A 23,066-nucleotide genomic window follows, 5' to 3' on the forward strand; every position below is an offset into this window, starting at 1 on the left:
TGGGAGAGCAGGAGGGCCTCCCTGGTGCTGATGTGGAGGTTGGAGTCAGCAGGCAGACTGGCACAGGAGCTATGGGTGCTGTGACCTGTGCTGCACACCCAGGCTGTCCCTGGGCTTTGCACAAGCACTGCTACCATGCCTTGGGCTCTTTGTTGGGCTGGCTGCACCTGGAGAAGGAAGGTCAGTGCAGCAGCTGACTGAGGTTAGAGGTGCTGCAAGAGCCACCTCCCAGGTATTCAGGAGTTCATGGCTGTCGGTGGAAGCATCCCTCTGTGGTGCCTTTCCTTCCCTGGAGTCACAGACCCTGATCCTGTGCTCTTCAGACCCAGTCCTTCACACTGAGCTGATGAGTGTACAGAGGTAAGTGTTTTTATTTGGTAGCGTTGTTCTATTCTCCTTATCTCTGTTGCTTTTAGCAGTTACTCTGTCTTGCCTGTCAAGTATAAAGTAATAAGAAATCATGCTCTGCTGTCTGGGTGCTTCCCATAGGAGTTTCTCTCCTTGAGAGAAATGGTTAGACTAAGAGAGATTAGCGTTCTAAAATTTTGCCCTTTGGCCACTGAAATCTGCTGCTACAGCTTTGGTCAGCCTTCTTCTACCTATCCAGTGGAGAGCAGCAGAAGGGAGCAGGCGGGCACAGACAATTATTAATAATCAGACTTCTCCTTCCTGCTTGCAGTTTGTTACAGCCCCACTTAAAAGAGCATGCAAATGGGCAGCGTGGGACGCACAGAACCATTATCCTGCACTAGGTGTGGTGTAGTGTCAGGGAATGATAGGAATTGCTCAGGGAAGGAACATATTGAGAGGGTTAAAGCAGGCTGATGTGTCCTTGGGCAAACCTTCCCGTCTCCAGGCAATAGCCAGTTCAAAGGCTTCCAGAGCAAATGGACGTGCCTAGACTCCCTGCTGGAACAACTACACCCTGGCCCAGCTTCTGTGCATTTGTCCAGTGCCTTTGAGCCTATTTGTGTTTCAGAATGTGAAACTGGATTATTTCTGCAAGGTACTCAAAACCTGAGGTGTTTCTGCCACACGGTGCCCTCACAATACATAGGAGAGGTAGGAGATGACTCCAGGCAGAGAAGGAGGAGCACAAGAGGGCAAGGGGACTGTAGTGGTCACCACCAGACTGTGGTAGCCTTGTCACAGCAGCAGCCTGGGGCTTGTGAAGTATTCTGCAGTCCTCAGATATGCTGTAGTAGGGGTTTAGAGGAGAAGGGGGAGGCGGTGTTTCAGCTGTTTATGGGAAGTCTTCTCCAGTGTGAGGGACAACAAGGCAGAAAGCACCAGTGAGCGTGTCTGAAAATGCAACACGTGAGCTGTAGGAGTTGGCACTTCTCTGGTGAAAGAGATGAGACATAGGAGCAGAGGAGGTGTAGATTCCCTCTTATCTCAGACACCCAGGGGAGAGTTTTTTGGCAACTGTGTGGATGTAAGCATTTATCCCTCCTGGGAAAGAATCAAGTGCTTTGGGGAGTGGATAGGAGAGAACTACAACATCAAGTTGCTTCTCCTTCCACCAGCACCCAACCCCACACCCTGAGGCCTCCCAGCGAAGGTAAGTAGGCTTCCTTTGTATTTCGTTGTACACAATTAAACGGGACCCTTTACGTCTGAAACCAGGTTGAGGTGTGAAGCTCATTTAGATAAATCACAAAGGAAGCATCTCATTTGGAGCAACCACATGGCAGGGCCGAGGCACTGGAGCAGTGTGGTGGCAGGTCCAGGCTGGATGTCTGGGAAGGCAGGGAGAGGTGTGAGCTGGGTGCTCCTTCTGGGATTCAGCTGACTCCCGCTCCCGGTGGGGCTGCTCTGACTCAGCCCCTGCTGCTCAGGCACAGCTTCATTTGAGGTCTTCGCTTGCCCCCAGGCTGGGGATTTCAGTCCTGGGACCTGCCTATCGGTGCCATCAGGAGCCATAAAGTATCGTGATGGGTAAAATGTTATCTCAGGCGTCTTCGCATTTAAATAGAGAAAACACATGGAGACACAAAATCTCTCCATAGAGACCTGCTGTTACCCAGTCTGGGAACAAGGTGCCTTTGCACTAACCAAGTGTAATCCAGATGGGGAGGGCTGGGTCTGCTGGAGGCACTGGGGAGGAGGCTTTGAAGCCTCCTCTTTGTGTCTCATCCCTAAGGGCAGTCCCACTTACTGAGCTTGGCTCTAGCATGGGCTGAGGTGTAGCTGTGCCTTTGGGGTAAGGTAAGAGAAGACTGTCAGCTGCTGGGGTGGTTGAGTGTGGTAGCCTGGGGCTGTCTGGGCACCCACAGAGCAGCAAAGACCTTGGGGCTCTTCAGTCCCCATGGTCCCTCTTTCCTAACAGTATTATTTAATTCTTCCTAGGGGCTAAAGTCCCTCTGCTAAAATAGGTCAGCCTTGCAAGGAATGCAAGCACTCAAAATACACCTTTTATAACATCATTCCCAGAATTTTTGTTCTCTTATTTACCTTGGCCAAACAGTTCAGGCCCCAGATAGGTGCCACTCCATTCCCACATCTTTGCATCTCTCCCCCAGTCCTATTTTTTCTGTCTGGTGAAACAGCATTTTTGGGTCCCACCGGACCAGCACAATGCGTGGAGACCTCGTGGGTTCAGGTACAGCAGCTTTGTGCCTGGAAATCTGTCAACCCTGATGAGGGTCCTGATGGGAGTTATGGAGACTGGGGGATGCCCAGGAGAGTTCCTGTGCTCCTTGCCAAATGCAGAGAGGAGTGGGCAGCCTCGCAGTCGTGGGGCTCCTGTCACACGCTGAAGCTAAAATGCCTGGAAGGACAACTTAGCTGTACCTTTTCTTTATCCTTTTTTTTTTTTTTTCCCTTTGCCACACTTCAAATAATTTGATGTTGAATATTTAAGATTGTTTTGTTGTCTTCAGTTCACCTCATCTGACCTCACGATCTTCAGGGTAATAGCAGATGAGGAGGAGGAGGATAATACTCCGCGGTTTCACAGTGCCACTTCCTAAGACTCCACGAGCCCTTCAGCAACATTTTCTTGTTAAGGCCTGCAAGCTGTCTAAAGTAGGTTAATTTATTAGTCCTGCTCTGTGTATCGTGAGAAGTTGTGACCTCTTCAAGTGAGCTGGAAGGACTTGCGGGCTTGAACCGAGGGGCAGGAACGACCCTGTGTGCTCTCAGTACGTAGCGTGGCTCGCACAGCTCCGTGTCCCGAGGAAGGGCTTTTCCTGGAGCCATTGGCATGAGGGCATGTGGGAGGTGAGGCTAACTGGGGAGGAGGAAAGGTCCCTGAGGAGCTGAACAAAAAAGCTACGTGTGTAACAAGCTCCCAGACTTTATCAACTGGAGATTTGTATCGACTGCTGCAAGAAGGATGGTGATGGAGCAGTAGTACATGGATTAGAGATGAGGATGGTAAGTGGGAGGCTGGGTGGGCTACCAGGGCTCATATACTGGGGGGGGGGGCAAAATCCTCCATTCCTAAAATTAATGCCATCTTCCAGTTGCTGCCCTGGACACCCCTCCAGTGCAGCCCAGCTCGTGTTGGCTGCAACCCTTAGACCCGAAGAGCCCCATCTCTGTGTGGGGTAGAGAGGCAGGGATCAGGCAGGAGAGGATGCCCCAGGCTGCTGTCAGCCTGAAGGGAATGGCGAGGCTGTGGGAAGAGGGCAGGTCGCTCATATTTCCTCTGGGATGCTGGAGGCAAGAGGTGCTGTGGATGGGAAGAGGAGCATAATGGATCCTCTGACAGAGCATGGAGCCCTCAGTTTCTGCCCCAGCTGCCTGCAGTGATGCCTGTGCAGAGGCTGCTGGAGGGGATGGGAGGGCTGCCAGCCATGTGGCTCTCTGGGGGGCTGTATACTTGTTTTTCTTCCCTGTGACATTACATAATGCGAGGTAGAAAATGTTTGCATGGTAGCTGTATCGGTCCTTGGGGCGAGGGGAGAAAGGAAGGAGGCGGCGGATAATTTGAGGCTCTTTATTAGACCAATAAATCATTTATAATGCACCAGCTTTCAGGCTGGGCTGTTATTGCTCATGTCAGCCACAGGATGCTACCTGGTGACTGAAGCAGGCAGAGCAGGAGCTGTCTCCCCGAAATCAGAGGGGCAGAGCCGAGCTGCACGGGGTGGGCATGGCAAGGGCTCACCATGCTGGGGCAGGGGGGAGAGGACAGCTTGTCCTTCACAGGCCCTGGGGACAAACTTGGCCTTGTGTGAAGCTTCTTGCAGCCAGAGTGAAGACAAAGCATCAGGAGCAAGTCATAACTGAGGGATCAAGTTGGCACCTGAGGGTGAATGGGTCACCTGCCCTCCCCGCATCACCGGCGAGCAGAGATAGCTGCAGATATAGGGGTGATACACCCCAATGCCCCTGAGCCTTGGCTGGTGGGGAGCAGAGGGCAAGACAGGTATTACTGGTGGCATTCCATCACAAAAGGGCATCCTGTGCCTCTTATCTTTGTGTTTTGGTGGAGCTTAGTGGAGCCTGAGGCTTGTCAGGCAAATATCTCTTGGATTTCTTGTGTGCTCTGGGTGCCAGCGAGGTTGCTGAGGAGGAATGTCACCCATCTAGGGAGGGTTGTGCTTGTCTAGGCATAAGCTTGTGGTTTGCCACATTTCATAGCTGTGTCTTCAGATTGAAATCATCAAGTCCTGCAAAACTACACCTTTCAATTGCCTGCCTGCATTCCCAAGTGCTTCAGACTGCATCAGCTGGACTAATGTTTTGACAAATGATATCCATATTGATTTCCCTCCTCCTCCTCCTTTCCTCCTCTCCCTCCTTCCACAGCAAAGAAACCACTTTTGATAACTAATGTCTGGAGCTAGGCAAACACAGCTTAGGAGACAGATAAACTCTCCTTTCAGGTGAGTTCACACCAGAGTGGGCTCCCAGGTCATCTGAACATCCTTCCCTGTTAAGCAACCAGATGCTTCAGAAAGAGGGGCCACTGAATTGGCAGGGCATGTGCTCCTGCTGGTGTGCTGGGATTCAAACCCCCCCGAAAATGCTTCAAAGAAACCTAAAGGGGTTCCTAATGGGGAGCAGTAAATGTAAAAAATCCTTATAAATACCATTCCCTCTTATGAAATACACCTTTGGGGTGGGGCACGCCTGTTTCTGTGGGATCTGATTTAACTGTAAGCTCTTTAATATGTTCTTTGTGTCCTCGTGGACACAGTCTGATGGAAGCAGCAGCTAAAAGCAAATCACAGGGTGAGAAGGTGAGTCTTGCTGGTGAGAATTAGCAGTATCAGGAGGGAAATATCACACACCTCAGCGACTGAATTATGCATTATGCTGCAAAATCCCTGATGTCAATACGCAAACGCTGTTCCTGTTGTTTTGCCTGTGATGATTGGCAGCAAAGGAATTCAAATCACATCCACACAGCAATTGTCCTCCTGTAACTAAGTCTCTCCTATTCAGGTGGGTATGCTTGTGCAGGCAAAATCCATGCAGCAGAGTGGGTGCTTCAGGAAGAGGCTTGAAAAAGGGTGGTGAAAACATTTTCATGCGTTTAACAATAGGAAAGGTTGTCAGGTTAGCCTGTGCTGGATGTGGCACCTTCTCTTTTTTTCCCACAGGCGCTGAACTCTAGGTATTACCTCAGACCTTGGGAGGAATAGGAGAAGTCCATATCCAGGCACTGAAAGTGATTTCAGGCATGTGCCTCCACAGAAGGACTTTTCTCTCACCAAACAAGGTAGCCGGATGGGGAGCAGAGCCAAGCAAGATGTCATCCCCAATAAAAGCAGTAGTGGGGTCACCAGTGTCCCCTCTCCGTGTGGCTGGACTAAAAGCATTGTGAAATTACGTGTAACAAATGGTAGGAAAATGATTATTTTAATGAACACGAGATTGTTAAAATTCTCTGCTATTAGATCTTGCTAAGTGTGTTTGAAGAAGAGCAGATAACAAAGCTAGGAAACAGAATTTTATCTGCTTTTATTTGCTGCTTAAGTTGCTTTTGCCCCTGCTACCAGAAGACATAAATCAATTACTAATTGCGTTCCTAGTTTGAGGTGCTGTGAGCATTCACATGTTTAATCTGTCCCGGGTGCTTTTAGAAACAATTGCACTAAGGTGAGGATGTGAGTTGCACAGAATTTTCTTGCTCCTGTTAATATCTTACCTTTCACAGAATAAGGCTGTGTGAAAATCTGTGGGCTATTTTTTTCTGCTTGGCGACAAAATGAAAATTTGGAACGAAGAAAAACGGATATCTGAGTTTTAAAATAACATTTTGTTTGCATTCTTTGGATGACTCTCTCTTTCAGAACATAACTTCATCTTGAACCACCACTTCAAGATGTTCAGGAAACAACTAAACAAATCTGAAAATATTTTACCAATAACCTGCTGCGTTAGAATAGTTGCTGCAAAATGGAATTTTATTGCCTCCCCCACCCTCTCCAAATGGAATAACCCATCTGCCTGAGGAATGTAGCCCTTCCCAGGTTATGAGCTCCGTGGAGAATTGTGTGTTAGAAAAGAAAACATGAATTTGATTAGATGGAGAGTGAGACCTCAGCCCCCTGTGGCACAACCACTGCCCTCCTCCCTGGCTCCAGGAGGGGACAGGGAGGCAGGGGCTCAGCAGGGAGCTGGGAGAAAATGTGGCAGGCTTTCTCTCTGGGGCTGGTGGGCCTGCCTGCTGTCATCCCTACGGGGCTGGCAGGACCCTCTGGCACTCCGATCTGCCTGGTGTCAGCCCTGCTCTCCATGGGGTGTGTGGCTGCTGGGAGGGGGCGTGAGCTGGCCCCTGGTGGGGGTCTGGGGTGTAGACAGTTGGGAGAGGGGGGAAAAGTGAGGGAAAGGAGGACTGTAGGTCTGAAGATTAAACCAAATTGAAAGGACAGGGAGAATGGAAAAGGAATCTGGAAGTGCTGGAGGAGCCAAGCTAACAGAGGGCAGGAGAGGCTGCGTACCTTCTAGGAGAGATTGGATGTCTTTAGCACTGTCACACAGACAACTTAAAATGAGCCTTCTGTTGGGAAGAAAGAGTTAAAACAAGTTTGAGCCTTGCAAGGCTCACAATCTCAAACTGTAACTGGTGAAGACCGGCAGCCGAGGATTATAAAGATAAGAGCAGGGGAAACATGCAAGAAGGAGCTGGTGGAGGATCAGACCACAGTAAATGATGACTTCTTACAGGGCAAAAAAGTGGGGTGTAATCCCTGGTCCCAGGAGCATGGAAATCATCCCAACACCTTTGCTCGGGCAGAGATCATCATCAGTCTCCTTTCCCCTGAAGCTGTGAGTGCCAATCTTTGGGGTGATGCTGGAGATGGGAGAAACTCCTTGGTGCCTGCCTTTGCAGGGTTCAGCCCTCCGGCACTGGGCAGCAGGTCATTGTGGGCACTGCGTGCTCTGGGCACTCTTGTGGCGTGGGCACTGCCCAGCGGGGGCACTGCCCACAGTGCTGGCAGCTGCGACCCGGCAGCCTCCCCCATGCCCATGTGCTCCTCAGCTGCTCCAGGTCAGAGCTGTCTCCTCTCATTTCAGCTGCTTCACTGCACGCTGAGGAGCCAGGAAAAGATGGGGTAACCCACGTTCACCTACTGGTTTCCCACCTCGAATGCTCTCACCAGTCCTCAGCAGTCACTGCTTCTGCAAGTGCTCTGCCATGTCCCTGTCACCTGGCTGTCCTGGAGCTACCTGAGGGGTCCTGCTGGCCAGCAGGTCCTCCAGGTGAGCAGTGATGAGCTGAGGGCATACTTCAGGTCGGTGTTGTAAGCAGGAGCCCCAGACACGGTTGTTCCAGGGCAAGGAGACCACACTGGTTTCTTCCAAAAGTGTCGGTGTCGCAGGTGTGCCACTGTATCCTTATTTCTGGAACTGTACCCTTTTGCAAGGCAGTTTTTGACTCTGGCAGCAACCTGACCTCTCTGTTAAGATTTGTGCAAGGAGTCCTGTGGCTTAGATAGACCTGCGAAAACGATGGATTATGTTCATCCTGTCTATTTCAGGATCTGATTTCTGCTGTTAAAAGCTAAGGGAGTGTGGATGTTCACATGGCTCAGCAAGAGACTCATCAGGCTTTTCTCACAATCTGGACTGACTTTCGTGCACCTTTCAGACACAACATCAAAGACTCCATTATGGAAAGCTTGGAAGATGGCTCTCAGCAGAGGCAAATCTGCAGGTCTCCCACAGTTGCAGTAAGGTGGAATTGCTTGGCATTTCCCCAGGATCTGATAAGTTTGTGACTTTGGTAGCACCTGCAAAGTAAAGCCAAGCCAGAGTCAGGCCTGTGCTCACAGGCAGAGGAAGAAACAAGCAGAGCTGGGGTTTAGGCAGTTCAAGGATGGAGAAGGGATGAGTGGAATAAGCTGCTCTCTGCTGCAGGCTGCCATGCTCACACAGGTTCTTCCATCCCCAAACTTCTGGGTGCTTGGCCCCCTTGTTTTCTCACCAGGAGAGACAAACCCAAAGGGAGTGAGGCTTGCAAAATGTGGGCTGCTGTTAACAGTGGAGACTTGTGGGATCTGCTGAGTCCAGGCAAGGAAGAGGGCAGGCAGTCAGTCTGGAAAGAAGGTGCCTCTTCCCTGCATCATTCACCAGGAACAGCGTGGGATCTGTGCTCCAGCCCTGCAGCTTTCAAGCAAGCTTAGGACAGCAGGCATTTACCCCTCTGTTGTCTACTACGTCCTACTGCAGATAGAATATGTCAAAATCGTGGGGCAGTCCCAAGGATTTCTGACTCCATTGCTTCTTGACAGGAGCACTGTCACTCCAGTGACAGTCACTCCAGTGACAGCCACATTGCATCCAGAAGTGCGTGTGGCGTGGGTGGGTCAGGGTCATGGGAAATGCTGGAAGGGGCAAGGTGGATGTGTTTGGGAAAAGCTGGAAAGACCAGAACTGTGGACATGGCTGGGATGCTTTGATCCAGGCCCTTAGTGGAACAGCCCTCGGGGACCATCACACAAAATAGCCCAGAACACAGATGCCTATCGAGAGTCTTTTCTAGCAGTCCCTTTATGGAAAGGCCAAAACCATAAAACACTTCTCAGTGACTGTGATCTTGCAGCAAGGATTTGCTCTACACCACTTCCCTTTTGCAATGTGCTTTTTTTGTCTTCACAAAAGGCTTCCTTGGCAAAAGGGAGCTGCCAGCTGGCCAGATCTGGCCAAGGGGCTAACAAAAGTATTCAGCTCTACACAGTTAACGCCAGCAAAATTGTCTATTCAAAGAAAAGTCATAGTTTTGACACTGTTTTTTTATCAGGGTTTATTACTCCAGGACCACTGCCAATATCATTTTTTTTTAGCTAAAAAAATAAAAATAATAAAAATCCTGGCATGTTGAGGCCATACACTTTGAAAGCATCCCTCATCCTGGCTGATACCACTTCTGATTCCCATCTATGCTCTTTTTGATCCAAGTGGTCAATGCCTTTGCAATGCCACTTTCTTTCAGCCCAGAAGTGGAGAGAAACGGTGACTTACCCCATTTCATTGAATTCTTATTTTTAAATGTTAAAAACAATTTAATTCCTGATGGCTGTAATAACTCCCTGCCTCCCTGCCTCCTTCCCTTTTTAAACCACCTCAAAACCTTGGGGATGGAACTGGCTGACAGGATTCCTTTAATTATCCTCGCTCCCAACACTCATCTCTTCCATGGTGCCTTCAAGGGACACCACTGTGAAAGGTTCTATACACACACAAGCACTACATCCAAATCGAAGCAGAGAACAAAAACAAAATGTCAGCAAAGCCACCCTTAAAGAAATTAATAACAAATACAAGCAGGCACATTCCATCCGCCCCATTAGTCAGTAGTGCTCAGATACCATGGTGATGAGCTTCCCTATAAATATTTCCACAGCAGCAAAACTGCCTTAAAGGGGCCACACAGCCTCTCCCATGCACGTGCAGAGCCCTTCTCCCGAGGCACCGCTGTCCTCTCCAGACTGCGTGGCTGGCACCTGAGCCACGTGCCTGAGGAGGAAGCCAGCACCATCTGCTTTGCTTTCTCCTGTTGCGAGCACCGGGAGCTGCGCAGCCCTGGCGTCAGGCCCGTCACTCTGCCATTCAACCCCAGCGTACTGCTGGGGAGGAGCGTGGTCTCCACTTTGCTGGTGAGCAGCTGCTCAAAGCCAAGGAGGCAGGCGGGCATAGCATCCCTTATCTGCACATCCTCAGCATCTCCCAACCTGAGGCCTCACCCAGCACAGCCACAGACACCGGCTTGAAGTGTGGAGCCAGACATGTGCTTGTTTATCCTCCCAGAGGCAAATGTTTGTGGGGCAGAACAACACCTGATCAGGTTGTTGAGCATCTGGGAGCTCCTGTTCACAGATCCTCCAGAACAAAAAGGAGCCAGGCAAGAGGGGCAGGGAGGGGAGGGGAAAGAAACACATGCTCAGATGTTTAGGTTGCTGCAGCCAACTTCTGCCCACGCTGCAGGAGAGCTTTGAGCTTCTTGCCCTTGATGTAACCACCACCAGAAGTTTGTTTTCACAAAGCCTTCTTGTATTGAAAGCTACAACTCACACCTCAGTACCTCATCTGAGGAGAAATGAGTAACCCTGTTATTAAGCTGTGGGCAGCATTACCTGGAGGGTGATTCTTCACACACCTGCCACTCTTCAGAAATAGATGGGAAACTTTGTACTGCAAAATAATTTTCAAAGGACAGCAGCTCCAGTGGAATATGAGGCATAAAAACAGAGAGAAATGATCATGTGAAGAAAAGCTGACCTAGCCCTGATGCAGAAGACCTAAAGCGTGGTGGCTCTTAGTGCCTGTACAAACAAGGTAGAAACCACTTGGAGCTGCTGATTTACACACAATCCCAGCAGAAAGACTAAGAGAAGGAAGAAAAAAGAAAAGAAATATCTTTCCTATAACTTAATGAATCCCTTGCAGCAAAGGGAAGGGGTTGGAACATAAGTTGATTTGGCTTGTGCCCTCCTTGATCCCCCTCCCACAGCAGCTGTAACCAGTCACAAGGTAGGATAGAGAAGGGCAAGGTAAAGGTAAATGCCTTGCTGGGGTTTCTGGTGTGGTCCTGCAAGAGCACTTGGGGGTGAGCACTGAATTCTTTTGGTAAAAACATGGCATTAACTGGTTGGACTGGCTGCAGGGTGGGAGGAGTTGAAGAAACCTGCAGTCGTAACCAAGAAGCTGCTGCTCACTCTCTCCATTGCTGCAGGCAAGTCTTCTCTCTCCCCTCTTTTCTCCCCCACTGCATCTTGCACTCTTCCTGGCTTTCTAGCCTGGTGTTTGTACAGTAGTTCCCAAGCACTGGGATGTATTTTGTTTCCCCTAATTGCACTTTTTAAATGATACCTGGAGGTCCTCAATAAGCAGTGGCTGAGTGTGAAAGCAGTATGGAAACAGTGCCAGGTGCTGGGGTGTGTTGTTGCATTGCTTGTCTGCCCTATTTACACAGAGACTAATCAGCTCTCCATGGAATTTCGTTTGATCCTTTGGCCTGTCTCAAGGGAAATACAACACTAACTGACAAAATATGTATATTTTGGCTTTCAAAAACTATTACACTTTGCAAATATCACCCAGACATTGAGCTTTGTGGTTGCCAAGGAAACATCATGGGAGATAACCTGATCGCAGCTGTGAACTGCATCCTTTCCTTTCCTGGTGTGAAACCCGCACTTTCAGAAATGCCCGCTCTTGTCTTGGGGTATTTCATCTTTAGAAAGCAGAGGCTTGAAAAATAAGGTTATTTGCAGTCCAGAAGGTATTTCCTTCTGAAATGGAGCTCTCTGGAGGGCTTGCTCCTTGGGCTCAAAGCACATGTGGGGTAATGGCTCAGCAGCAGAGGGGTTTGTTGCGCTCCGATAATATCGGTGTCTGCTGGTACAGCCACAACCCTGTTCAGATAATGTGGCATAGAGTCAATGGGAGGTTGCACAGTGCCAGCCTGGGGTTTGAAAAACTCGGCCTCCCTGGAGCTATCAGAGAATTGCAGGCTGGAGTCAGTGCTGGAGCTCCAGGTAAGATGGATGGAGTCTCCTGTCTATGACCTGGCATAAAAAGGGCTGTGCTGAGCTGTCCCAGAGGCTGTCAGGCACCGAGTGCCTCTTGCAGGGAGGGAACCTTGAGCTGTTCTCATCAGAAACGTTACTGTTCTCCCCTGATATATGGTGCTGTGTGCTGTCAGGTGGAGGTGGGATGTCAGGGAATCTACTCTGATTTTCCCTCTGTGCCAGGCAGGGCCAAGCCAGTCGGGAAGGCAGAACCACATCCTGCCTTGTAAGTGATGATAGCCCCAAGCATCTCTGCCTGTTCCTCCATCCCCTGAAGAGGGTGCAGCACCCCTCGACACAGATGGTGGTGAGCTCTGGGTTGGGGCTGGGGGGGACACAGGCCATGGGTGTGCCACGTGTGCCAGCAGCAGCTCTGGTGAGGGAGAAGAGGGGTTGGGCACGTGGCCCCAGGGAAGCCTGATGTGTGCCTTCCCTTTCTGGTGTGGCAGAATGGCACTTTAAAGATGTGAGATGCAGCTCTTTTTCCTGACACTCAAAGAGCCAGTTGACAAGCTGCTGTCAGGGAAATGTTGTCTAACTCCCTTTCCCCCAACAATTTCCCTGGTAAAACTGCAGTGCGGTGGAATCAAATGGTGACAGAAACCAGTGGGGGAATAGCTGTGTTTTCTTTCTTTCTTTCTACTTTTTTTTTCCTAGTGTGCATCTGTATTGGGAGCCATGTGCACATCGGTAAATCTCGCCGGTTCAAAGAAATGTTTTTAGTGTTCAAACTTTAGTTCTTCCCCCTCTGCTAAAGGAACAACAAAGCCTTGAAGATGCTCCCAGCTTGCATGGGATTAAAAAGACATGGTGGCTGAAATGGAAAATAGCATCTCATGTTTTTTCTTTGGGTTACATGTGCAGAAAGCCCCTCTGCTGTTCTGTTAGCTGGTGCTGTGAAAAGTCCTCTCTGATGAGGAAAGGTAAACTGCAGGTGGAGGAGGGAGAAGAGGGCTCTGGTTATAAAACTACCTCTCAGGAAGACAGCTCGTGCCCTGGGTCATGCCAAAATAACTGTGGGCAAACCTGGGAGTGGGACTGACAGTGCTGGAGAGCTGCTGTGCACTTGGGCAGGAGAGTGAAGCCTGGCCCTTGATGTTGTAATTACCACTGACACCTCCTGTTTGCCCCAGGCATTTTCCTTAGGTGGTTGACTGTGGTTCATTGGTGGTTTCTCTCCTCACTCCCATAAACAGGAGTAGATTTCCTGGGAGCACAGGGTGAGGGAAGGAGCAAGAACGCTGCAGCTTCTCACCGGCTTTGTGCAGTGCAGCTGGTGCTTCTCATCACCTGCTGCTGGATTCGACGTGTGGCTGCAGGGCTCCTGCTGTCATGCACTCTTTTTCCTCTCTAAGGAAAGTCTCCATGATTTGATTTTGTTAGAAACTTTTACTCTAAGAGCCCGTCTTTGCCATCCTAACTCCTGTCAGGCTTCAATAAGGGTTTTCAGAAGTGGCTTTCCCTACTTTGAGGTCTTTAGTCTAAGCTCAGCCTGCTCGTGTCCCCCAGAGCTGTAACCGTGACAGGCTGCTCAGTCCTCTCTTAGTATTCAAAGCAGGGTGTTTTACTCTTAGGATGGATGTAATTTGTTTTAAGGCAAATCCTTGGGGTTTCATTTTGCTTTCCAAAGTGTAACAGCTGCTTGGGCTACATTTGCTCGAGAGCTGAAAACCCTGCAAGGGTTTGTCCATGAGTTCTGGCTTGGGTCATTAGGATTAATCTAAGCAATTGCCTCGCCCTTTGCTTCAAAGCGCTTAGGCCCGTTTCACTCCATGATGAATTTGGCCCCAGAATTTAAGTATCTACTTCTTTTGTACTTCCCAGCCTCAAAAAAACCCTAAAACAATCAGATATCCTTTGGTAAAAGGGCACCATAGTTTCTGCACAGAGCAAATAAGGCAGAGGGATGTGAAACTCATGAAATGCTGATTTTTGCCTTTTTTTTTTGTTGTTGTTGTCTTAAATAAGCTACATCAAATTCCTTATCACCCAGTCCTTAGGAACTGCCTTAGCACAGTGGAAGAATTGATTGCATAAATGCCAGCTGTAACTCTCTTATTTTTGGTAACAAGGCATTACTAAAGGCAGAAAGGCAGATTAATTCAGTGCCACGCTCCAATGAGACCAGTGTCCTTTTGTCTGGGACTGGCTTTGGAGCCCTCTGCTACCTGGTTTTTGCTTTCAGCCGTGTATGTGGGGACTGTAGTAGTGGTTCAAAACACACATCTGTTATTGCAGCAAGAAGTCTTGAAGGGTGTGCACATATAGGTTAATTGTCAAGGGAAACTGACTTCAAGTACCATCAGACTGTTTTCCAATGTAATCGTGACATCTAAGAGGATGATCTTTGAGAGATCAGAGAGTGGAAATTATTCTCTTGCTTTGCACATCTGAGTGCAGTTTGGCTACAGTCAAATTAGCTGTTTCAGCCTACACTGTCAGTTTGCTCTTATCTCCCTTTCCTCTTGTTGTATTATTAATAATAATGAAAAAAAGTTAAAGATGGCAGTAAAGACCTATCTGTGTGGGGCAGGGCTGGAGCCAGCGACTGCCTCTGAGTAATTGTGGATGGTGACCGGCGTTTGAGTGCCCCTCAAAGGGACGTGCCGGCCCCGGGGATGGCAGGCAGCTCTTTGCCACGCTGCCTGCGGGTGTTTGAAAGGCAGGACTGCTGGATTGGAGCTCTCTCGTTTGCTTCATCTTCCCTCCCTCTCTCCCCTTGCACAGCTGCATTTAGTAATGAAGCTGGCAGCATTAGAAAGTCACTAGAAGTAACCCAGCTGCCTCCGTGGGTGCACGGGGAGAAGGACTTTGTAGCTGCTCTCAGTCAGTCCATTAATTGCACATAATAAGGCATTTAGTGACAGAAGGATGGTTGATGAGCCTTAGCTGAAATAACAAGGGCCTGCCAAGAGCTGTGTTTCTTTGTCAGGGAGGGTTGTGGAGGGTCCTAGCGCTGAAGTGTAGAGTTGGAGTCGTGCAGGGATAAGAGCAGTGGGAACCTGCTGCTCCCTGATCTGGAGGGCACACAGCTGGCCCGGCACTGAGCAAGGAAGCACATCCATGCTGAAGGACTAGCGGGGCTGATCCACTCTGGGGACAGCGGGTCCCTGCGTCTCCAGCAGTGTCTGCCTGAGGAGAGCCACGGGGAGCTGCCCCACTGCCAGAGGGGCACCTGGTGGCTGCTGGCTGCACCACCCAGAACCTGATGAGAGATGAGCTGTTCAAAAAGGGCTGGATGTGGGACCTCCATCCCTGTGAGAAAGAGCAGGGCAGGTCACATGGAAAAACCAGTGTGGACTGGGAACTTGGCCTTTCCAGTTACCAAGCTGGTCCTCTTGGTTTTGATGGGAAAATGAGTAATGAGTTGAGGTGGGTGCTGGCCCCAGCTGTCTGACAGATTCTTTGTGGGCTGCCATGGGCCCAGAGAAGAGGAGGACAATGACATGGCAAGGGGATGCACAGGCAGCTGTCTCTGCAGGGAGGGGTGTCCATGTGATGCAGACAGGTTTGCGTGGGGCAGCTCACTCCCTCATCAATAAAGAGGCTGTTCCCACAGCACCAAGCATTTCACCAGCATCAGCCCCTGGCATTGTGGGGCTCCCTACACCTCATTCCCGGCTCAGTTCTGTGGGGAAGCAGGTCCAAGAGCTGCCACATCAGAGCCATGCAGCTCCTGTCCATCTTGGTAGGGAAACAGATAGCGACAGCATCCATGCTGGGAGAGCCTGGCCTGTGGAGGTAACGAGGAGCCCAGGGTGATCCCTCACAGCTGGAGAGCAGGCTGTGCATGTCTGTGCACACAGGCTGCTGCTGCAGCGCCTGCCTGGCCCGCAGTGAGGGTCACCCTGCAAGGGAAGGGGTGTATCTCCCCAAAATAGCCAGCCACACTTGCAGTGGGCACATGCAGGTGGTCCCTGGAGCCCACAGCTGGAGCATCTGCCTCGGTTTTGCTCTGTGCAGCCACCTGGCTGGTTGGCACTTCCCTCACCTGGGAGAAGGGCTGTGCTAGCTGTTGGCAGGAGGTGTTCCTTTGTCTGAATGAGCACTTGGGAATGTCAACATTTCTCCAGGCTAGTTCACTGTTCTCCTTACCTATTTATTTTAATGTCTCAGCCCTGTGCAGCACGACTTCTTCTAGAGGGTCTGCAAGTTTCACAAAGGGATGTAAATATTACCCCTGCATGGAGAAACAGAGGTACAGCACAAATGGTTGGTTCGAGCACAGGTTTTCCAGCCCTGAACTCTCACTCCATCATGCAAGGTCCAGAAGGAGCAGGAGGCAGCTCTGGCACAGAAACCTGCTTGCCTCCAGGAGGGCAGGCAGCTGCATAGCTGTGTGAAGGAAGAGAGGGAACAACAGTTTTCGGGGTCAGATTATAGAGGTGAATTTTGGCTCATATGAAAGGTCTTAGGAAATGTGGAGAATTGGCAGCTCTGCTGGCTGTGAGACCTCTGTGGATCTTTCATGCACTCCTTTACCATGGTCGAAGGGGACATTACCTGTCCCTCTGCTCAGATGGGAGCACTCTGGGTGGACTGAGGGAGCTGTCCCACGAGCTGAGTGATGCCATCCGCTCTGAGCAGTGGGTGTTAGTGCTGCCACCTTCATTACTACTGTTAATTAACACCCTGTCATGACTTGGCAACATTCTCACCTGCCCTGCACCTCAGGACGTCTGGACAAGGTCTGGCTACCTTCCTCCCCAGGGCATTCCTGACAGCAAGCCCAGGGCTTGGAGGCAGACATCTCCTTGGTGACACAATATCAAAGCACATGGTTAAACAGCTGCTCCTGCCTGCGCTTTCTCCAGTGCTGTCTTTGTCCTCTCCCGTGTCCTTCCAAGGAGAGAGGCAAGGACCTGAAACAGCTGGCTTGTCCCACTGTTGGAAGCAAGCCTTGTGCTGATGTTTTGGGCAGCCCTCCTTTGCTGGTGCACCTTATTTGTTGTCCAGCTGAAGTGGAGAGGACATGGGCTGATGTCAGATCCTAGTCACCTACCTACAGCCTCTATTCTTTGCTCTACTCCTCTCCATCTGTGAGGAGAGCTGGAAAGCTCTCCATCAACTCTTTCTCTCTCCCTAAAGGCTCCAGCCTCCTTCTTCTACTCACCTAGTCTAGACAGCCTTGCTTTTACAGAGGTTTTGAGCTTTTGCCTTCAGCTTTTCAAAACCTGGAGACCTGAGGTGTACACTGCTCATAAGAGTGTGAAACTCTGTGGCCAGAACTCATGACTTTCATTTGCTTTTCAACAGGGAAACACGTCTGCAAATCCTCACATCAGAAGTCCTGGATAGATCATAACAGATCTTTGGTAGGATGCAGGGAAGTGGAATGTATTTATTCACAGAAAATTGCAACTTCAGCTGCAAATTATTTTGATTTCTACCAAAACAAAGTGTTACAGTTGGTATGGAGGGCTATTTTTTTTTTTTCTTTATTTTTTTCCTTTTTTTGAAGTTTGGGTGAAAGAGGGAGATTTGTCACACCTGTGCAGGCTAGATTTGGAGGGAAAGGTCCTGATCCTGCTTCCAAAAGGGGAAAAAAAAGAAGCACCAGGGCTGGCTTCGCCTGTTGTCTCACTTGACCTCCTTGACATCCTGCCTCATCCAGATGCAGCATGTGTAGAGAGACAGTTGTGTTGTAGACATGTGGTTGGAGGCTTTGGCTCAGGAGGCAGCAATCCAGGTGAGTTCCTGGGCATGTACTGCCCTCCTGGCTTTCCCACCTCTGCTGAGTAGAGGAAGAACTCCCCCAAACACAGCAGTGGCTGAGCGAAGCTCTTGATCTCCAAGCTTTGACCACACACCTGCCAAAAGGGAGACCAGGCATGACTCTGAGTCACAACCACATGTGGATTATGAAGAAAACAAAGCAGCATCCTGCCTCAGAAATCTTTCCAAAAGGGCTCAGCCATTCCTGCCCCCAGCAGCAGAGGCTGCTGAGCTTGGCTGCCTCTGGGCATGCACAAGCACCCTCCTGGCTCTCCCCCAGCTCCTGCATGCCCAGGAGACAGGGATGAGAGCAGTGCTCCCGGGCTGCCACAGCTGTGCGCAGCATCCTTGACCCCGGTATGCTGGGGCAGCGTGCTCTGCTGAGCTGCTCTAAAGTCTGTTTTGGGCAGGCTTCCCTATTTCAGCTCAGTTCACACTCTGGAAATTCAGATCCTGGTGGCTGTGCCTGGAGCTGAGAGGTTCTTGGTGGGAGGCCCTTGCCATAGGACAGGTCCATTATGGAGAGCTAGCTCATGGGCAGGGATCGCTGGAGCAAACTACTCCAGGAAACAGCCTTAATTCAATAAGCAGCTCTTACCTCCCAATCAATGCCAGACCTCTGCCCCCTCCCAGCCCTGTTGCTGGAAATGCCATTATTCTGGAAAGCAACACTGACTCTGAGAGCTCTGGTTTCAGCCAAGGGGCATGGAAGAGCCAGTGAGCCTCTGGGCTTGTGGTGTCCACACAGTCCTGGTGGCACCAAGCTGCTCCTCTGGGCAGGTCTGGGGGTGCCTCCACTAACACCAGTCAGACACTGCTGACTGAGGCCTTCCTCTCAGCTGCTTATTGTACTGCCAGACCCCAAGCATTGCAGCTGAATATTTCAATGCCAAGTGTCTGCCCCAGGCTGATTTATCTTTTTTCCTTTAAACAGAAGCTTCAGCAATAATCGGATCTGTTGTTTCTTAGAGTGAGACTGAGGAAAAATATGTTCATAAAAAAGTCTTTCTATGCTGGAGAAATGCAACGCCTCTGGCCTCAGTGGACACCTGCAGTCTGTACTCTGCTTACTTCCCACACAGATTCATGAAGTGATGCCCAGTTGGCCACCTCTGCTTCACGTGCTGTTCCTCATGTTCTGGATACTGGGGTCTCCTTTGGAGGGGTACAGAGCTGTGTGAGAACATCAAGGTAACAAAACTCACTACTTCTTCATTTTGTACTACCAGGACTAATGGGTATCTCTGTGTCTTGGTCTCACTCCTCTTTCCCTCTGCTCCACAGGGCTGCAGTGAAAAATCAACTCCTTTTAACATGTGACATGAACCCTGGCGCTGTAAGCATGACCTCAGGAGAAGAGCCTGGGAAGAGAGCTGTCACTGGGGAGACTGCTGGGCAGCACACAGATGGCAAGGGACACAGCCTCACTCTGAAGAGCAAGGCTAAACCCATGCAAGATCATACCTGTTCTTGTCAGGCAGTCCCATCCAGCCCAGCACTAAGTCAGGTAGGAAACCAGCAGGGAAAAGCATGCTAAAGAACCTGAATCTTTTTTTCTACCTCCAGTTTCAGCTGTTTTTCTTGTAGTGAGTGAGAGGAATTCAAGCTATTTGTTCCTGGCTGTCAGACCTTAGCTTCTAGGCTGTTGCCTCTTATTTGTTTTTAGTTGCCTGGCTCCTCGCAGTGATCTATTTCTTCCTGTGTATTCCACCCTATGGGCAATGATTTCCCCTTTGTCACCAAAATATTTCATTAGTATTCATCTGTTTTTTCTGCACTGAGTTTGTTTAAAAAACCAAGAAACAAGAAAACCAGCAGACTGAAAGGAGTTTCATCCCATCCTCCTTTCAATGCTGCCTGCTACCAGCTCCTTTCTAGTCAGGTTGCTACTCATCTTCCAGTGCTTGCACTAATCCTCAGCTTTGTTGGCTTAACTGTTAATTTTCCACTAGCAGGCATTTTCTGTGGAGTCCAGACAGATGAGAGCTGCTGCCATGCCTTTGTCTAGGGATGTATTTCACCAGTGCCATCTGTGTAAGAACATGACTTACCTGTTGTAAAACCCACCTTGCCTCTGCGTTTTATTTACCTTTGCCTTCCATCTAGCCCTTCCCTCCTCAGGAGGTATGCAAGGCTTATGTCTTGCCTGTATGCTCACATCTGTGTATCCATCATATGCTGTTCTTCAGTCTTCTAGTCCCACATTTCTTCTTACTCCCCTGCTTTCTAGATCCTTGAGAAACCCCTGCTACCAGCCTTTGCTTTACTCTGGTGTCTCCCTCTGAGCTTGGATTTGGAGTTTGTCTCACTGCCTCCTTCACCCCGTTAAAGCACATCAATCTTTTGTTTGAAATGTCCATATCCAAGTCCTCCTCCCTATCAACCTTTGTACCTTTCCTCTTTCATTCCTGATCCTCCTCCTCACTAAGAGCTCGACCTGCTGTCTCTGTCCTTTAAGGTCAACTCTCAATTCTCCTTTTGGCAAACAAAATAATTTGAGTCCTTTATGTGCCTGCTGGGAAGCTTTGGGGGTTTTCCCCCTGGAGCACTGAGATAATTTGGCTCCTTTCTACATCCTCTTCTTCCAGTAACACCTTCAGAGTGTCGTTACCACACTGGAGGCAGTGAGCTGGGATTCATGTTACCAGCACGGATCACAGGTGTCTACGACTTGCTTCCTCATTATTCCCAGTGGAATGCCCATTACCTCTTGCCACAGCTTTATGCTGTTAGTTCATGTGCTGTCATGAGCTCCAAAACCCCTTCCAGAGCCTCTGCTTTCCAGTTATAGCACCCTGGGAGCCCGCTTGGAATTTCTTATTCCAGGAACAACTTTTTGTAGTAAAATGCCGTTTAAGCAGGCTTTGCTCACTGAACTGTAGAGAACTGCTTTGCATGGCTGCCCTGTGCTCCTCATTATTCATCACTTTGAATCTCTTTGTCATTTATGCACTGTAACAGCACTGAGATTTGCATCTGCTTCCCAGCGATGAAAATGCTGGAAAGTGTCAGGCCTCAAGCAGCTCCCCAAAGAACCCTGCTTGAAACACTCCCATCTGTAGATGATTCACCACTGACAATTACTTGTTGAGATCTGTCAGCCAGCTCTTAATGTAGTTAACGTGTGGTTTATTGATATTATATACTGCTGATTTTTTAATCAGAGTGTTGTACAGTCGAATGTCAAATGCCTTACAACAGTCCTCCCTAAAGCTGACTTGGAGCCAGCCTTGGAGTCAAGTGGTAGGTGTGATATGTGTCAAATAATTGTGTCATCTCATCAGGGAAGGCCCACAAAACTAGCTGAGCCAGTTGTTAAATATATTCCCATCCTCTGCCCTTGCTTACCACCGTGAAACTCTTGGGAATTTCGTTCCAGTCTCTCCGAGCTTATTGCTGTCTCACTGTGTGCCCCCACATCCTTTGGAGCAGGAGTTTTGCTGCATCCTTCTTCCACACAGCATTAGTGTGGGCCTCTCCTCGGTCAGGGAGTGTACCTGATGCTCAGCACTGGGCAGCCCCCAAGGAAAACGGGATGTGTGACCTGTGGTCCTCAATAACCTCATTCTCCAAAGGCAGTTGAAGGTGTAATTATTCATCTAATCCTCCTGCTCCTTCTGGTGTGCACAGGCTAGAAACCCGGGCTCTGCAGAAGCAGAGAGGATGCTGAAGAGGACTCAGTCTTGCAGGAGGTGTTCACTCATGCCAGAGCTAAACCTGAGACTGGTGGGCCCAACCAAACATTTCCCCTCTGAAAAGACCAGTGATGCCATGTGCTTCCACAGCCCTTGGTGGAGACTGGAGAGACCATGTTCTGGGGGCTCTGGAGGTGCAGAAGGGGGCAGGGGACAGGTGATGCTCTATCCCCTCTCTGCACTGCTGTTGTAACTCCAATGCACTTGGTTTAAGTCAGCTGGTAATCGCATGCGGTGATAAATAGTAAGAGACAGGAGTTCGTTGCAAACAAATGAGCCTCAACTAACCTCATTTCTTCTTTTGACAGGATAACAAGCTTAGAGGATAAATTCTCCCCTGCCAGAATTTGTTTCTCTGCTGCCAGCCACCTCAGCATTTAGCAAAACCCCATTCTTTGCTCACTTCCAGGCTGCTTAAAGCAAAGGCGGGTACAGACCACCCTCCTCAAGTTTTGGATTCAGTCCCACAATCTTTTTTCATGCAGCCTGCTGTACTTGTTCCCAATCCTCCCACCTCTGGAGGTGCTCGAGCCTCCCCAGCGCCTGCAGCCGGCAGGAACGCTCTGGGGCAGGACGGCAGAGCCCACATTGACCTGAGACCCCGTGGCAGAACTGCTGCCTGCTGGTGTGGGAACAACCAGCTGTGTACATCAGCAGCAAGGAGGGTTCTTCTCAGGAGCCCTTGCAAGGTGTCTGAAGAGGCTGTTCCGGGGCAGCTCAGCAACACTGATAAGTAAGTTGGCAAGAACTTGCGATTTTCCTGTATTTTTCAGATGTTGCTTGGTTTTGAGACACTGCTGGTGTTGGACAGTTTGGAAGTGCCTTTCCTACACCTCTGGAAGCCATGCAGGCTCTCAGTTGTGTGCCATGCTTTTTGTTAAAGGAGCTTTCTCTCAGCAGCACTTCAGAGCCTCCCAAGAGTCCAGAAATATATAAAGTACTTAGGAAAAGAGGCCAGATTTGCAGAAATCTGGGAATACCTCTCAGCGGCAGAGGAGTTTGGGGTGCTCTGGTTATCCAGCAACTCTAAAAAACCCAGCTGTGAAATGCAGAGCAGGAGGTACACCAGTGAAATGCTCCAGTAACGTGCTGTTTAGCAGCATCCTGAAAGGACTTTCTCTTCCAGGCTTTGAGTGCTGGGCATGGTACTCATCTCTGGTGGCCCTTTTCACAGCACTTTTGTTGCAAATAAGACCCTTATGTCCTCTTAGGCAAAGGTACTGGGTGAGAGGGTGCATTTAAATAATTAAAAAGTGCTTTTCTCCATTCGTGGTCATTGCGTCACATCCTTGCTGAGCACAGTTCTGTGTGCAGTGCTAAATGGAGCCCTTTGCCAATTTCTCCCAATTGGTCAGGCCTTGAAGAGTGAAATCAGCAGCATTCAAAATGAAGCAAAACTCTGCCAGCATTAGGCTTTGTAACAAAGTGAAATTTGCCCATGGTTAATTTTGAGGATTTGTTAAGGTGCACAACCTGGGCCCCAATCCAAGCGGTGCTGGCAGGATAAAAATCCTCCCCATGCCACCAGGGCATACATTTCAGGGGCACCATTTGCAATGGGGTGGTCCCTCTGTGTAAGGAAAACAGCTGCCCATTTCAACACAGGCTGACCTGCTGCCTGCTCAGGGACTTGCATGGCCTGTCTGTCTTTCTCCAGAAGTGCTGAGCATGTACAATTCCCACT

At 49.7% G+C, this 23,066-nt stretch overlaps 1 long non-coding RNA gene across 1 annotated transcript; it reads left to right on the plus strand.

Annotated features, from left to right (window-relative positions):
- The first annotated feature begins 1,380 nt into the window (after positions 1 to 1,380).
- LOC104689396 lies at positions 1,381 to 22,859 on the plus strand. The gene is made up of 4 exons (XR_751787.4): positions 1,381 to 1,561; positions 18,770 to 18,878; positions 18,972 to 19,194; positions 21,691 to 22,859. It is a non-coding gene; the product is annotated as an uncharacterized LOC104689396 (long non-coding RNA).
- Positions 22,860 to 23,066: the final 207 nt, after the last annotated feature.

Source organism: Corvus cornix, chromosome 1, assembly GCF_000738735.6.
Source record: "Corvus cornix cornix isolate S_Up_H32 chromosome 1, ASM73873v5, whole genome shotgun sequence".
Taxonomy (NCBI): domain Eukaryota; kingdom Metazoa; phylum Chordata; class Aves; order Passeriformes; family Corvidae; genus Corvus; species Corvus cornix.